This window comes from Mus caroli, unplaced genomic scaffold, assembly GCF_978045245.1.
Source record: "Mus caroli unplaced genomic scaffold, Mus_caroli_1 scaffold_6, whole genome shotgun sequence".
Classification (NCBI taxonomy): Eukaryota; Metazoa; Chordata; class Mammalia; order Rodentia; family Muridae; genus Mus; species Mus caroli.
In genome coordinates, this window is record NW_028227261.1 from 19,889,284 (window position 1) to 19,907,035 (window position 17,752).

Consider the following 17,752-nt stretch of genomic DNA (forward strand, 5'->3'; position numbering starts at 1 on the left):
AGAAAGAAAGAAAGAAAGAAAGAAAGAAAGAAAGAAAAGAAAGAGAAAGAGAGAAAGAGAGTGAAAGAAAGTGGAAGCTCACAGAGAACTGAAAAATGAGCAGAATGAGCGTGTGCTGTCAGAGAAAGACTTATGTCTGCTTTGAAGGGGGACTGACTGACAAGTATCCTGGAAGCTGCTGGTCTGCTTTGTGACGTCATGGCTTAGGGACAGAGTGAATGTGTTCAGGTGGGAAAAGTCCTTAAGCAGTCGTAGCCTCTGTGTGCCCTTTGTTCTCCAATGCAGTCCAACAATAAGTTACAAAGAGGGTGTGGTGGTGGCACAAACCCTATGTGTGTCCCAGCACAGAGGAGGCAGAGGCGTGACGAGCAGGCTAGCTTACGCTATGTAAGTCCAGGCCAACCTGGGCTACATGAGAGCCTCTTTTTTTTGGGGGGGGGTGTTTCGAGATAGGGTTTCTCTGTGTAGCCCTGGCTGTCCTGGAACTCACTCTGTAGACCAAGCTGGCCTCGAACTCAGACCTCTGTCTCCCAAGTGCTGGGATTAAAGGCACATACACACACCACACACACACACACACACACACACACTCTCTCACACACACACACACACTCACACACACGCACATAGTTTCACACCATCAAATCATTCTCTGACCTTTTCCATGTGCACTGTGACACACATGTGTACATACTCAGAGAGTCACATAGACACACATACACACACAGAGACACCCATTCACACACACACACTCACACACATACTACTCTCACATCACAGACACACGCACACAGACACATGTATACATACACAGACACATATTCTCACACCACATATGTGTGCATGCACACACACAAACACATGGACACACAGTAAACACCTAAGTACGTCGTAAGAAGGCAAGGGAGAGGGACTGTGCCTTCCCTGTTCTTACAGAGCACATGGATGGGACAGACTGTGTAGCCTGACAAAGCTACGGGTTGGGCCAGGCACTGAAACCAGGAGTAGACCATGGAGACTTCCTGATACCATGACCAAGGCCTGTCTGTGACACCCTGCTGATGTAGGGGAGGCCATTCTGGTCCTGTGGAGCTCAACTGCAGAGGCAGGTGGCAGGAGGGGGTGTCAGTGTGACCAGCCTCTGACACCCTGAGCCTCACCCAGGAATCTAGAGGTTATCTTCTCCAGAAGGCTTTCTGAGAACCCAGGGCTGCCTAGCTTTACCATGAGCCAGACACATACCGGGTGGCTGGTGCTCTGTGGTGTCGGCTTGACAACTCTGACCGTTCTGAAGTGGAGGGACTTGTGTGGTACAACCTGTTTCCACACCGCTGGTGAGAGAAGAAAAGAAAGCAGCCAGTGCACCTCCACACCAGTTCATGCCTGGAGTCCAGCACTTGGAAAATGGAGGCAAGGGGATCACAGGTTCCATCTCTGGGCCTGAGAGAGGACTCCGTGGTGGTTAAGAGCACTGGCTGCTTTTCCAGAGGAGCCGGGTACTAGTCCCAGCACTCTCTCAATGGCTCACAACCGCCGGTAACTCTGGCGCCCTCTGCTGGCCTTCATCAGTACCAGTCCTGTGCACAGTGTACAAACACTCAGAGAGGCAAAACGCTTATAAACATAAAATAATAAAATTAGGCTGGACAGTGATGTCCCACATCTTTAATCCCAGCACTGGGGAGGCAGAGGCAAGTAGATCTCTATGAGTTCAAGGCCACCCTAGTCTACCCACTAAGTTCCAGGACAGCCAGGGCTACACAATAGAGAGAACTTACCTTGCAAATTTTTTTCTTTTAGAATAAACAAAGAGATCCCATCCTACTAACTGCTGAAATGCATGATCTCCTTACTGTGCACCCAGCACTGGGCCAGGTACTCTTCTGTACCAATCCATTTACATCTACAGTAGCTCAATGGATACAGAGATGCCCATTTTACAGATGAGAAATCAAGGCTGGAAAGGTAAAAGTGCGTGCCAGATGTGGGAAAGTTGGAACAAAACAACTTGTCTATTATTTTTAATCCGATAAATGTTTTTTCCTATTTTTTTTAATGTGTGCTGCTTCATATCCTCTTTATGATTGGGTGCGGATAAACAGGAGGGGAAGGCAGGCATGTGCCACTGTGTCCCCACCCTCACAGCCCTCTTCTGTATTATCTCCGTTCTCTGCATTGAACAGCTAGCTCTTTCCATTGGGAGGACTGAGCTCAGTTTTCTGGAGGAGCCATTGACCTTGAACTTCCGATCCTCCTGGCCCTACCTCCTGAACTCGAGATTTACAGGAGTGTGTCACCACACTGCGTTTATTTAGTGCTGCGTTCCTAGGGCTTTGTCTATACTAAGCAAGCACTCTATGTCACTCTGTTCACGGTGTGAATGAGGTGGTCAAGAGTTAGACAGAGACAGATTGTTGGGTATAGGAAAGAGTGTAGGAACATGGAACTGGGGCCAGGCAGAGTGGCCAGAAGGGAGACTACAGTAAAGCCAGCTTAGCCACAATGACTGGTCACTCGGAGAAGGGGTAATGAGTGCTGGAGATATTTACCGGGGCAGCAAGAGGGGAGTGGCGAGGGAGCTGAAAAGGAGTGGGAAAGTCAGAGTTGGCTTTGTCAGGAGGGTTTCACGGAGTCTAGGTAGTGGGTCCCATCTGCAAAACCCCAGGCATGGGAGGGAGGAAGTGCCAGGCCTTTGAAGCTGGGGCAAAGGAAATGCCAGCAGCTGAGCACCAGGAAGGGTTGGAGAGTTCACCCTGGGCCTTCTGGGGACTGCTAATGTTAGAGAGCTTTCGTGGAAAAGGAGCCTTAGGGGCAAGGCAAAGCCTGGCAGGTCCCAGGGCCAGGCAGAGGCTCCACTGGGAAGCCATGGCTGCGGCAGTTACAGCTACAGACCTTGGACTGGGGAGTGGGATGGGATGGAGAGAGGCACCAAGCCAGGCGCCCTTGAAACAGAACCAGGTTGTTCTGCCTGCTGAGTCCAGGGCATGGGAAAGGTCAGGGCCACCCTGCCAGCCCCAGCCCGGGGTGTGGGCTCAGGGCTTCTTGGTCAGAGCCCCTGGAACTTGAGGCAGACTGGGTTAGTTAGTTAGTTAGTTAGTTAGTTAGTTAGTTAGTTAGTTTGTTTGTTTGTTTTGAGCATTCCTGTACCTAGGCCTCTGAATCTTGCTGCCTGCCTCCATTTCTTCATCTCTGTCTGCTGGGGCCTTCCTTGTCCACATTGGTGAGCTCCAGGCTCCTCCCCTCATTTCTTTTCCTTCCTTCCTTCCTTCCTTCCTTCCTTCCTTCCTTCCTTCCTTCCTTCCTTCCCTCCCTCCTTCATTTTCTTCTTCTTCTTCTTCTTCTTCTTCTTCTTCTTCTTCTTCTTCTTCTTCTTCTTCTTCTTCTTCTTCTTCTTCTCCTTCTTCTCCTTCTTCTTCAGACAAGGTCTCACTCTGTAGCCTGGAATACTCAGGATCCTCCTGCCTCAGTTTCCCTGGGTGCTAGGGTTAGAGGTGAGCACACTACACGTTAAGTCAGACTCCTTGGTTCCATTCGGTGTCGCTGAGCTGACCCAGGAAAGTCTCTTTACTCTCTGGACTTGGTCTCGAAGTTGAGAGTGCTTATCTACACTCTAAAGGGGTGTTTGGAATATTAGGTTGACTTTAAAAATGGGAAAGACGCAGCATAAAGCAGTCGACCAAAGGTCATGCCTTGTATCTCAGGGACTGGGAAAGAGATCCTGGATACAGCTGTTCCTGCTGCCCATTCCTCTGGACTAACTTAAGCCTGCAGCTCAGGCTGCAGAAGCAGCAGGGAGTGGTCAGATGTCCTTCAAACTTTTACCAAGCCTCAGAGCCTTTGTCAAAGCTGTCTCTCAGCTGCTAGCTGCCTGAGTCAAGATGACCCCCATGAGCCTTAGATCTAACAGGGAGCAGGTAGGGGCCTTCCCCATCCCAGTTCACCTCCATGTAGCTGTCACACACACATACTGCCTGCCCTATCCTGCCAAGGCGGCTTCCTCTGGTGGTTTCCTCTGCCTGACCCCAATTCCGCAGCCCATTCACAGGGTCAGCCCACAGTGCTCCATAAATGTCAATCAAACTCCTCTCTGTAGAGACTGCTTTAGGCTTCATAGGACACCCCCCCCCCATTTAACAGAAGCAACTCTGGGGGCCAGATGGCTGCATAAGGTGTGGCCCTTGGGTTTGGAGAAAGCTCTGAGTGATCTCCAGGCCTCAGTCTCCTTGGCTATGAAATGAAAGGCTGGGCCTCCAGTTTTTGTTTGGATCCCGCTGGTCCCTTGGCATCATCTGAGGAGCTATGAGAAGTTCTTGATGGCCGAGCCTTCCTGATCAATTGACTCCTAATCTCTAGGGAAGAGGTCCCAAAACATAGAAGGCCTGGGACGCTTTGTATTCATGGATAGAGAACACAGAACTACTGCTAGGTGGGAAGCCACTCTCCCTGACAGGATGCAAAGAGCAGGACATAGAGCTATGTGGAGGATTCTGGTCCTGACCTACCTCTTCCTTTCCCAAGCCTGGCATGGAGAGCCTCGCTCAGTGTGTTCTAGGTCACACAGCTGGGGAACGGCCTTGTGGGCTTTCATCCAGCTCTGATGCTAGGAGCTACAGGCACTTGAGAGAAGGTCCTGGGCAGGTACAGGAGGAGAGTGGGCCAGCAGGTCTCCTCCCAGCCTGTGGTTTTAACATCCGGGTTGGCTGGTGTCCCTATGACCTATCAAATGTGCTGAGATCCCACGGTCCCACAGTCCTCCAACCGCATGACTCATACTGCTTGGGTTGCTGCTGTCTGTGGAGACGCCATGAAGTCATTGGGCCTCAGCCACCTCCTAGCCCAGCACGGGCCCGGGCACCTCCACTGCCCACTGAAGCCCAAGCTCCAGTTGTGGCAGGCCACAAAAGACATATAGTCAGTGAGAGTGGGCTCCTGGACTAGGGTGGGGTAGAGCAAAAAAAAAACCCAGCCAGACATAGACAGACCCAATGTCCCTCATTGGTGTGAAGTCTAGAACAACCCTCAGCCTTGCATGAGCCCTACAGATGGTGTGTGTGGGAAAGGGCTCCCAGCCAAGTGTGGTGGCTCATGCCTACACTCTAGTACCTGAGAGGCAGAGGTGACAGGATCAGGAGTTTGAGGCCAGCCTAGGCTGCAGAGTGAGTTCTAGTCTAGCTTGAGCTACTTAAAACCCTGTCTCAAAACCAAAAGGAAAGAAAGTAGAGCTCATGGGTCCCATAATAATGGGTTCCCACCAGGCAAGCATAACCAGGCTAGCCCTCACCAAAGCTACCTCAACTCCTGACCTGTTAGGTCCATAGGTCGTCACTTCTAAAAGAACCTCCTTGGCTGACCTGGGGAGGGTACCCTTCCTCCAGCTACCTGACCTCATGTCTTCACTGTGCTTACTAGAATTCATACTTAGTTGTTGTTTTTGAGACAGGGGCTTATGTAGCCAAGGCTAGCCTCACACTTGCTATGGAGCCTAGGATGACCTTAAATGCCTAACCCTCTTGCCCCATCTCCCAGGTGCTGAGTTCGTAGGTGGGTACCACTGCAGTGGTTTGTTTGTTCTAGACAGAACCTCTCTATGTAGCCCAGGCTAGCCTCAAACTCATCATTCTCCTACCTCGCCCACCACCCTAGCACAGTACATAGCCTGTCTTGGTCATGCATTTTAAGTGTACAAGTCAATGTTTTTTGTTTTTTGGTTTTTTTTTAGTGAATTCCCAGAGCTGTGTGGCTGTCAGAACAATCTGTTTGCTTTCTGTTGTCCCAGGCTGTTACCAGCATGGCTGCATCACCGCAGCTACTCCAGGCAGCAAATGAGGTGGCGCCCCATCTGTGACCTACAGACCTTCCCAGGATGCAGACTGAGAACCTAGAGACAGTGGGAGCTCAGCAGAGAGAGAGAGTCAGTAAGAGCTGGGGGAACAGGCGAGCAGTGAGCCCTTTCTCTGAGCCTGCTGACCACAGCACCTAAGAAACTCCAAGTCACACAGGGAGGCCCCTGTCCCCTGAGGCTGTGACATTAAACCATCAGAATGCTTGCTTCCTTCCAAGGCTGCAATGGTGGACGTCTCACCCCCAAGGACTTCCAGTTAGGTGCTTCCGGTTGACAATATCAGGAAGGAGTGATTCCTTTTGGCTCGTGATTTTCCAGGCTTTACTCTATGGTCTTCTGGTCCGTTCCTTTCAGGCCTATGGCAAAGCAGGATAACAAAGTGACAGAAGCTGCTTATGTCATGGCAACAGAGAAGCACAGAGTTGGGAGGGGCTGGGACAGATGTGCCCTTCAAGGGTACATTCCCGATGGCTTCCTTTCCCCACCAAGGCCCTGCCTCCAAGTCTCTACCCCCTCTGATGGGGCTGTCAGATGATTGACAGATGGACTGATTGGGCCAGAGCTATCGGGATTCAAACAACTCTCCCACAGCCTCACCTCTGTGCGTTGTATTGGAGACCAAACCTTCCACATATGTGTCTGAGGTCGGGGAGGGGGCGTTTCATATCCAAACCAAATCAGGCCTGCCCTCACTGAAAGATGCTTCGATATAGTGTCCTCCCAGATGATGGCGAAGGGATTTGCCCCACGTGGAATGAGACATGTGTGTCTTATATGTAAATCGTGTTAGGGATTGTTAATAATCTTGGGCTTTAGCTTTGGGGAAAAAGGGGGCATTTCCAAGTGAAATGGCCTCCTGTCCTTTGATTGTGAGCCCAGGGACCGTTTCCCTTGTTGCTTTGCCTGAGAAGGTGCTCTAGCAGTTTCAGAGGACTATAAACTTCCAGAGACTAATGTTGGGCTGCTGACCTCCAAGCCAGAGAGCCTTCTCAGGAAACATAGGGTGAGTGGATGGAGATGTAACTTCCTCTGCTTAGAAAAGTTTATAAAATGTTTTCTCCCAAGGACTAAGGAATTGGCTCGGCAGTTAGCAGAGCCTGCTGCTCTCTCAGATGCCCTGGCTTTGGCTTTCAGCCACACAGGCAACTCTCAATAGCCTGTAACTCCAGACACAGGGAATACACTGCCCCCTGCTGGCCTCCATGGGCACTGACGCATGTGGTACACGTGCACACACAGGCAGGTCCACACATACACAAATCCATTAAAAAAATTTTTTTTCCAGTGATCTTTGTTTCCTAGTAGTAGGTTGTTGCAGATGCAGATGTAGATTATGAAAGAGAGACAACAGGAGAAGAATCTAACCGGAGGTGGGCTGGGCTGGGGTCAGAGGTGCATCATGGGCAAGCAAGGCTGGAGAAGAAGTGAACACTGAATCAGTCAAGGAGAGGAATGGGGCAGCCTTAACACTGTGACAGAATCAGTCAGGGCAGAGGAATGGGCTAGCCTGAGTGTAGTCCAGGGGACCAAAGAAAGATAGGACAGGTAAACATTGGGCAGGCAGATGAGAATCCAAGTTACACTTCTGAAAAGAGGTATAAACAAGGCAGATTTGAACCCAGGCCCGCCTGCTAGGCAGAGAAAAGAGCAGTTGGCTAAAGTTCTCAGGGCAACTGTGGTGGCTTGAATATACTTGGCCCATAGGGAGTGGCACCGTTGGGAGGTGTGGCCTTGTTGGTGGAAGTGTGTCATTGTTGGGGTGGGCTTTGAGACCCTCCTCCTAGTCACATGGGAACCAGTCTTCTCCTTTTTGCCCTCAGAACAAGATGTAGAACTCTTGGCTCCTCTAGCGCCATGCCTGCCTTGACACTGCCATGTTCCCACCTTGATGATAATGGACTGAACCTCTGAACCTGTAAGCCAGCCCCAAGTAACTGTTGTCCTTAAAGAGTTGCCTTGGTCATGGTGTCTGTTCACAGCAATGGAAACCCTGTCTAAGACAACAACTGGTCTTCAAAACATCTCTAAATGTATTGGGTTTGTTGTTGTTGTTGTTGTTGTTTTGAGTTGATTTGATTTTGAGACAGGGTTTCTCTGTATAGCCCTGGCTGTCCTAGAACTCACTTTGTAGACCAGGCTGGCTTCAAACTCAGAAATGCCCCTGCCTCTGCCTCCCGAGTGCTGGGATTAAAGGTGTGCGCCACCACTGCCTGGCCACTAAATGTATTGTATTGACAGGGTCTTGCTTTGCAGCCCAGGGTCACCTCAAACCCTGGTCTTCCTGACTCTGCAGAGGCACATGTTTGCAATCCCAGCAGTTGGGAAAGAGACAGGTGGATGATCAATCCAAGGTCAGCTTCAACTACATAGTGAGTCTGAGGCCAGCTTGGCTGACATGAGACACTGGGCCTCTGAGCAGGCCTATGCCGGGATTGTAGTGAATATGCAAATCGAAGTGGGAAGACCCATGCCCACTGTGGGTGGCAGCATTCCCTGCACAGGATCCTACACAGTATAAGTGGGAACAGTGAGGGGAGTAGCAGCCAGTGTCCATCCTTCTCATTTCCCCATCATGGATGTGCTGTGACCAGATGCTTCACATTCCAGCTGCCCGGGCTACCCCGCCACCATGAGCTGTACCTTGAACTTCAGCTAAAATGAATCCTTTCTTCCCTCAGCAGTTTTTTTGTTAGGGTGTTTTAATCATACCTTCAAGAAAAGAAACCAAGATGATTTGCTTCACAAAACAGCATGTGTGTGAGTGTGTGTATGTTCATGTGTGTGTTCATGTATGTGTGCATATGTGTGCATGTATGTGTGTATAGATAGATAGATAAATAGATAGATAGATAGATAGATAGATAGATAGATGGATGGATGGATGGATAGATAGATAGAGAATATTCCTTCACAGAGATTTAATAGAGGAAAAAAGACACTAATTTTGTCTATTACAATTGTGTTGAGATTTTTTTTTGTCAGATCCTCTAGGGCTGTGATACATATTCTAATGTAGTGTATTTATTGAAGTTGGAAAACCCTTAGGAGCCCTACAACTGAGCAATCTATTTTATGTGTTTACTCCAGAGAAGAGCATCCTCCAGATGTGATGAGGACTTCTCGCACAAAGCCCAGCTCATGTTGTCCAGTCAATGGGAGGGGCTATTTGTCGCACAGAATTGCGAGTGGCATACAGATGAACAGACTTGGGTGATGTGGATCAATGTGAGCATACCCCTGAGCACCATGCCACACCCTAAAAGCAAGGTGACAGCATGCATGCCATAGGACATTGTCATTGAAATCTGAATGACACTCAGGAGGCAGAGGCAGGAGGATCTCTGAGCTCGAGGCCAGCCTGGTCTACATAGTGAGTTCCAGGACAGCCAAGGCTACACAGAGAAACCCTGTCTCAAAACCAACCAAACAAAAACTTGATTGGAACTTAGCATACAAATTATATGAGCAAGAAATCTCTAACTGAACCTGAGATTCATCCACTCTGGGAAGGGGTCAGAGGAGGCTGGAAGGGGCTACCCAGGGGCTTCAACAATTTCTGACAGTTTTTATTTTAAAGGGAAAGAGATGCTGGGTGTGGCAACATGTGTCTGTAACCTTAGCAGGGGCAGAAGGATCAGATGTTCAATGTCAGCTTGGGATACAAAGCAGATTTGGAGGCAGCCTGGGCTATGTGAAACTCAAGGGCAGCCTGAACTATGTGAGACTCACAGAACTAGACTTTAGGGGGGAAAAGAGTTGAAGGAAATCTGCTAAAATGTGAGGCTGTGTGGGCCCTGGGCTGTACACTAATGTGCACTAATGCTCTCCATGGTCTCTACATTCTGTTGATAGAAATATATGCATGGAGGGAGCCACGCACACTCACAAGTCAGTTGATCGTGATTATTTCTCAATGACAAGGTCACTCGTTAGTTTCTGTTTTAGAAATTGATATGTATTAGTTAAATGTAACGGGTTCTGTTATGACATTTGCATATGCATATATCGTGTACTTCCACTCTAGTCACCTCCCTCCATTACTCCCTCCCATCCCCTCCACAACTCCTGCTGATTCCCTTTTGTCTTAGTGACTGTTCTATTGCTGTGAAGAGACACTGTGACCAAGGCAACTTATAAGGGAAAGCATTTGACTGGTGGCTTGCTTACAGTTGCAGAAGGCAAGCCTGTGGCCATCATGGTGAGGAGAATGGCTACAGGCAGGCGACGATGGTGCTGGAGCAGGAGCTGAGAGCTTATACCCTGCTCTGAAAGTTGGATGGGGTTGGGACAGCACAGGCTTTTGAAACCTCAAGGCCCACCGCCTGTGACATACCTTCTCCAACAAGGCCACACCTCCTGATCCTTCCCAAACAGTGCCACCAACCCAGGATCAAGCATTCAAAGATATGAGCCTATGGGAGCCATTCTTGTTTAAACCGCCACACCTTCCTTTCCCCAAATAGTCTCCCTTCTCCTTTTATATCATTTTTATAACCCAGTGCATTTTACTGGTTGCTTGCTGCGCATGGTTAAGGACTTGCATACCCAAGCATGAGTACCTTAGCAGTGAGCTTAGCACTGAGGGAAACTATTTTCTCGCCTTCAAGATTACTCTGTTTCATTCCTCTGTTATTTCTTTCTTCTTTTTAAAAGATTTATTGATTTTATGTATATGAGTACACTGTAGTTGTCTTCAGACACCAGAAGAGGGCATTGGATCCCATTACAGATGGTTGTGAGCCACCATGTGGTTGCTGGGATTTGAACTCAGGACCTCTGGAAGAGCAGTCAGTGCTCTTAACTGCTGAGCTGTCTCTCCAACCCTTGAACTAAGACTTTTAATCATGCTAAAGTAACCACAGTCATCAAAACGACACACTTCCAACCTGTGACCAGAGATCATTTTAATTGCAAATTCTAAAAATAGATGATTCTATAAAGTAAAAACCCTCGTATTTGATATGGGGAGTGCTATGCTTGAATACATTTCCTGAGAGAACAGCCTGCAAAGACTGGCACACACCAAGAGCCTCTGATGATCTATGAAGGCTTTGTGTTTAAAACAAGAGCAGGGCTGGGGGCGTGAGTCAATAGTCAAACAGGAGCCTAGTGCAACACACGGGAGGTCCTGGGCTCCTTCCCAGGGACAGGAAAAGCAGAACAGAATGAACAGGAGGGCATGGACACACTGTGTGAAGCTCAGGAAAGGACATACATACATGTGCAGCAGGGGAGGACACGGGGCAAGCCTACATGCTTCTCAGCCCAATAGGCAAGAACAGGTAAACTGAGTCATCCCCAAATGGAAAGCAAAAGCCAACAGAAACATCACAGCATCTCGAAGGTCCAGGGAGTAAGGTCAGGAGTCCAGAGTCATCCTTGGCTATAGAGTGACTTCAGAGTCAGCCCGGGCTACATGAAACCCTATTTCAGGACACAATAATACAACTGGGCAGTGGCGGTGCACAACTTTAATCCCAGCACTCAGGAGGCAGAGCCAGGTAGATTTCTGAGTTCGAGGCCAGCCTGGTCTACAGAGCAAGTTCCAGGACAGCCAGGACTACACAGAGAAACCCCGTCAAAATATAATAAAAAATAAATAAATTTAATATATATATATTAATTATATATTATTTAATATATAATATGCGATTATGCTGGATGTGGTGGTGCGCATCTTATCTTAATCCGAGCACTCAGAGGTAGAGGCAGAGGAATCACTATGAGTTCAAGGCTAATCTGGTCTATATAGCAAGTTCCAGGCTAGTGAGACCCTTAGTGTAGGTGAAGTGTGCCCCAGTGCGCCCAACCATAAACTTTTCAATGCCTCCAAACTCCTTTGTACATAGCTGGGTGTGACGTTCACAGTGCTACAGTCATAGACCGCGTGACTGTCCCTCAGCTTACAGACACATGCGTAAGCATGGCTGGCAGGGGGCATTACTCACAAAAGGCCACTCGCTGGATGACTTCACCTACGCAAAATGTCCGGGACAGGGAAGCCGCAGAGGCAGAATGCGGATTAGAGTGGTTGCCAGGCCTGGGGTGGGGGCTGGGGGGAGGCAGAAGCACTGCAGAGAGGATGGGGAGAGAAGGGGTGGTAGAATGCTCTGGAATTAATGGTAAGCCTTTGGTAACTTTGTGATGATGTAATAACCAGATGGTTCACTGAGGATGAACATGCCCAGTTTGTGGTTCGTGGATGATGTCTGTAATCTTTAAAGGGTGCGCACACACACACCTCTAGCAGTCTTAGTTACAACAGCCCCCAGATAGAAAGAACCAAATGTCCATCTCTCATTAATACTTAGTGAAAAGGTGGTCTGGCCATCAAATGGAATATTACTCAGCAATGAAAAAGCATGAAGTATCAATCCACGTTCCAATGTAGACGGCCCTTGAAAATGTTACATGAAGTGAAATAAACCAGATGAGCAGATGCTTCTAGAGTGAGTTTACACAAGGAGTGACGGATGGACAGCAAGATGGCTCAGCACTTAGGTGCTTGCCACCAAGCTGAACCACAGGGGTTTAGTTCTTGGGACCCTCAAGGAGAAAAGTGACTCTCCCAAGTTGCTTTCTGACTGGCACATACACGCTGTGGTAAATGAGGGGCCCCTGGTAAATAAAAATGTAATTAAAAGCTTTCAGTTGTCTCTAATAATAGGTAAATCTGTAGAGACAGGGGTAGCGTAGGTGTGGAGAGGGAAACCAGAGAGGGCCAGGGAGTGACGGGGAGGTGTCCAAGGTATCTGCAGGGCGAAGGTTCTGAATCCCAGATGTGGCAATGGCGTCACAAGGACATCGAGTTGTTTGCTTAAAATTATAGGTGAGTCCACATTTGGCGGTCTGTGTCTCTAATCTCCTCACTTGGCAAGTAAAGGCAGGAGGCTGTGGCAATCAAAGTTACCTTTTACTACAGAGTTTCAAGTCAATCTGGACCCAAACCCTCCCGCTTAAGCAAAGAAAACACTGACGTTGGAGAACAAATGAGAGGGAAGAGGAAAAAGCCAGGAAATTTCCCACAGGTCTGGGTAGAAGTGTCTCCCTAAAATATCAAGTTGGAGTTCGAGGCCAGCCCGGTTTACAAAGTGAGTTCCAGAACAGCCAGGGCTGTTACATATAGAAACCCTGTTGAAAAACTAAAATAAATATAATAATAATAATAATAATAATAATAATAATAAAGCAAGTTGGGGGTGATGCCTTTAACTCTAGCACTCAGGATGCAGAGGAACTCTGTGAGTTCAAAGCCAGCCTACTTTATCTAGCAAGCTCCAGGCCAGTGCAGGCTACACAGTGAGAGAGACCTTGTCTCAGAGAACAAACTAACAAACGGGAATCACTTTTTGGTCTCTTTTTTTTCTGGCTTCCTATTCTTCTCCCTTTCCAGGTCTGAGAGTCCAGGAAGAAAGCCACACTGAGCGGCAAGGATGGCCGACAAGCTGCTGGCATGGAGCATAGCTGCCCTCTGGTGGCGACCTGAAGTGAACGCCTGGGAATGGCAGGTGGTTAAGGACATTAGAGAGCAGGGGACATGCTCCTGAAGGGAGGATGGAAGCAACTTCTAGGTATCTGGTGGAAAGTGACAGAGCCAGAAGAGGACATCAGACATACCCCTCTCCACCCAAACACGGATACAGCATGTACGCACACGCTCACGCACACATGCGTGTGTGCACACACTCAAGGTAGCGCTGATTCTGGTTGGCTTGGAACTCGCTATGTAGATAAGGCTGGCCTTGAACTCATAGAGATCTGCCTGCCTCTGCTTCCCAAGTGCTGGGATTAACAACATAGGCTACCACATACAGTCCCCAACTGTTTTTGTTTGGTTGATTGTCTTTTTGCTTCTAAATATAGAAATAAGATCAAACTAGAAATCCCTCTGTTGGTGGCTATTCTGTTTTTTGTTTGTTTGTTTGTTTTGGGGGAGGGGTGTATGTTTCTAGACAGAGTTTCTCTGTGTAGTCCTGGCTTTCCTGGAACTCACTCTGTAGACCAGGCTAGCCTCAAACTCAGAAATCCGCCTGCCTCTGCCTCCCAAGTGCTGGGATTAAAGGCGTGCGCCACCACGCCCGGCTGGCTATTCTGTTTTAAAACAAAAAGTCGTGTCCCTGAGTGACTCTGGAAGCCTAGAACCTAAGATATCCAGGAAGCTGAGGCGGAAGGATGGTGAGTTCTGGAGAAAGTACTTCTCTGTCCTAAAAATATTCCCTTACACACCTGCAATCCCAGCACTCAGAAGGCTACATTACGAAGGTGCTGAGTTCAAGGCCACCCCGGGTTACATACTGAGACCTTATCTCAAAAACCGAAGGGCCTGCTGGTCATCACAAGACCAAACAACTCAAACTGACATAAAGTAAGAATAAACCTGAAGCTGGGAGTGGTGGCGCATGCCTTTAATCCCAGCACTTGGGAGGCAGAGGCAGGTGAATTTCTGAGTTCAAGGCCAGCCTGGTCTACAGAGTGAGTTCCAGGACAGCCAGGACTACATAGAGAAACTTTGTCTCGAAAACAAAAAACAAAAAACAAAACAAAACAAAAAAACCCTGAAACTATGCAAAAACCGAGTCTCCCCTCTCCCAGGTGGATGGAGCTGGGTGTTGACTTGCTCGCGTCAGACAGAGGTGGGCTGTAGGGAAAGCAACCACAATGTCCTCCTGGTGCTTGAGCAGGGTGGTCTGTCCTGCCTGGCCGTGCACCTGCCTCCCACAGAGGCCCATCTTGGAAAGCCATTCAGGACGTTTGCAAGCACGGGTGTGTGAACCCTCACTGCCACTGTGCCAGCAGTCTCAAATGACAACAGGTCACCTTTGAGGTTCTCCTCCGAGACCTGCATAATAAGCTCTTGAAATCTCCATGGATGGTAAAGGAGCTGCTGAATCGAGGACCCATCCAAGTCTTCCCAAGCCAGAATGTCCTGCCCAGTGGACACTCAGCCTGCCTGAGGTATTGTGCCTGCCTGGTGTGCACGGAGCCCTGGTTTCCATCCCCACCATCATGTAGACTGAAAGACAGAGGCAGGAGGACCATAGGTTCTCACCCATCCTCAGTTACAGAGTGAGTTTGAGGACAGCCTGAGCTACATGAGGCTGTGTCCAAACAAAAATAACAACCAAGCTCCTAGGATACTTGAACACACAGACACACGAATGTATGCACACACACACATTAGAGACACACACACGCACAGGCACATGCACACACACACACACACACACTGGTAAAAGAGAGAAATCTTTGGGGCCAGGGAGATGGTCAGAAAATACTTGCCTCGCCGGGCGTGGTGGCACGCGCCTTTAATCCCAGCACTTGGGAGGCAGAGGCAAGTGGATTTCTGAGTTCGAGGCCAGCCTGGTCTACAAAGTGAGTTCCAGGACAGCCAGGGCTACACAGAGAAACCCTGTCTCGAAAAACCAAAAAAAAAAAAAAAAAGAAAGAAAGAAAATACTTGCCTCATAAGCATGGGGAACTGAGTTTGATCGCTGAAGTCCACATTAAAACAAAACAAAACCCAGCAACAACAACAACAAAACCCAATCCAGGGCTAAACAGAAATGCCCTATCTTAAAAATTAAGAAAGGGAGAGAGGAAGGAAGGAAGGAGGGAGGGAGGGAGGGAGGGAGGGAGGGAGGAAGGAAGGAAGGAAGGAAGGAAGGAAGGAAGGAAGGAAGGAAGGAAGGAAGGAAGGAAGGAAGAAGAGCAGGGCATGGAGCAACTCTTGCAACCCCAGTGCTGAGGAAACAGAAACTGGCAGGTCCCTGGGTGACCAGCCTAGCCTACTTGGTGAGAGAGAGAGAGAGAGAGAGAGAGAGAGACAGAGACAGAGACAGAGACAGAGACAGAGACAGAGACAGAGAGAGAGCACTGGCTGGACCTAGGTCACCCACACCTATGTAGCAGATGTGCAGCTCTGTCTGCATGTGGGTCCCTCAACAAATAGATCAGGGGCTGTTTCTAAAGCCATTGCCTGTCAGCGAAATTATGTTCTCCTAACAGGGCTGTTGCCTTGTCTGGCCTCAGTGGGAGAAGATACCCCTAGCCGTGCAGAGACTTGATGTGGGAGCCAGGGTGGGGGGGATACACAGGGGACCTCCATCCTTTCAGAGGAGAAGTGGGGGAGGAGGAGGAGGGAGGGACTGTGTGAGAGGGGGACAGGGAGAGGGGGCAGCAATCAGGATGTGAAGTGAATAAAAAATAAAGAAAACAGAAGGAGAGAGAAGAGGAGGAGGAAGAAGAGGAGGAAGAGGAGAAAGAAGAAGAAGGAGAAGGAGGAGGAGAAGGAGGAGGAGGAGGAGGAGAAGAAGAAGGAGAAGGAGAAGGAGAAGGAGAAGGAGAAGGAGAAGGAGAAGGAGAAGGAGAAGGAGAAGGAGAAGGAGAAGGAGAAGGAGAAGGAGAAGGAGAAGGAGAAGGAGAAGGAGAAGGAGAAGGAGAAGGAGAAGAAATGTTTCCTGAAAGGGCACCCTCTGGCCTCCGTATACACGCACATGGGCATACCCACACACATTCCTATGTACTGCCTACAATGAATACCACATGCATATCATACAACGGAAAACTGCTATGACCTGACAACAGGTCATCATGTCTGAACAACAGAAACGTAGATGTTGGCATGTGTGGGTCCTGTACCTATGCTCAGGGAGAGAAGCAGTTTGCAAAGCAGTGTGCACACAGGACCATATGTTCCTGCTTAAGCCTGTGATTTCCCATTTGTTTGTTTGTTTGTTTGTTTTTCTATAACAACCACCCATGGCTTCTGTAATAAAGGAAGAATGGTAGCAGGGCCTTGTGGCTCTGGCCTGTGATCCCCACTACTTGGGAGGTTGAGGCATAAATTCAAGATCAGCAAGGGCGATAGAGTAAGAGAGTGTGTTCAAGGAGATCCTGGGCAACCTAGTGAGAATGTTTTGAAATACAAATAGAAGAGGAAGAAGAAGAGAAAGAGAAGAAGAGGAAGAAGAGGAGGAAGAGGAGAAGGAGGAGGAAAAGGAGGAAGAAGAGAAGGAAGAAGAAGAGGGGGAAGAAGAGGAGGAGGAAGCGGAGGAAGGCTGCAGACACAGCTCAGGGATGAAGCCCTGGCCTAGTCTAAGTGAGACTCTAGCTTCAGTCCTCAGTACTGAGAAAAGGAAAGAAAGAAAGCTGAGCGTGGTGGTGCACACCTTTGATTGCAGCACTCAGGAGGCAGAGGCAGGTGGGTTTCTGAGTTCTAGGCCAGCCTGGTCTACATAGAGAACTCCAAGCCAGTCAGAGCTACACCATGAGATTCTGCTGAGAGAAAAAGAGAGAGAGAGAGAGAGAGAGAGAGAGAGAGAGAGAGAGAGAGAGAGAGAGAGAGAGAGAGAAGAAGAAGAAGAAGAAGAAGAAGAAGAAGAAGAAGAAGAAGAAGAAGAAGAAGAAGAAGAGAGGAGAGGGGAGGGGAGGGGAGGGGAGGAGAGGAGAGGAAGAGAAGAGAAGAGAAGAGAAGAGAAGAGAAGAGAAGAGAAGAGAAGAGAAGAGAAGAGAAGAGAAGAGAAGAGAAGAGAAGAGAAGAGAAATAAGAAAGGAAAAGGAGGGAGGGAGGTGGGAGAGAGGAAGGGAGGAAGGAAGTTAGACAGACTGAATGACTTGGGTATTACATGTGTGTGCACATGTGTGCATGTTTGTGTGTATGCATGGAGATGCCAGAGGACAGAGAAGGATATCAGATGTCCTTCTCTGTCATTCTGCCCCTTAGCCCCTTAAGACAGTATCTCTCACTGGACCTGATGTTAGGCTGGTGGCTGACAAGTCCCAGACATTCTGCTTTTTGCACCCCCAAAGCATTGGGGGTACAGGCATAAATGTGGCTATACCTGGTTCTTATGTGGGTACCAGGGACCTCAGGATGTCCTGATGCTTAGGCAGAAAATCTTATACACCATC

At 48.8% G+C, this 17,752-nt stretch overlaps 1 long non-coding RNA gene across 1 annotated transcript; it reads left to right on the plus strand.

Annotated features, from left to right (window-relative positions):
- Nucleotides 1-8,893: 8,893 nt before the first annotated feature.
- On the plus strand, nt 8,894-13,433 carry LOC147004189 (uncharacterized). The gene is made up of 3 exons (XR_015047225.1): nt 8,894-9,109; nt 12,765-12,933; nt 13,236-13,433. It is a non-coding gene; the product is annotated as an uncharacterized LOC147004189 (long non-coding RNA).
- Nucleotides 13,434-17,752: the final 4,319 nt, after the last annotated feature.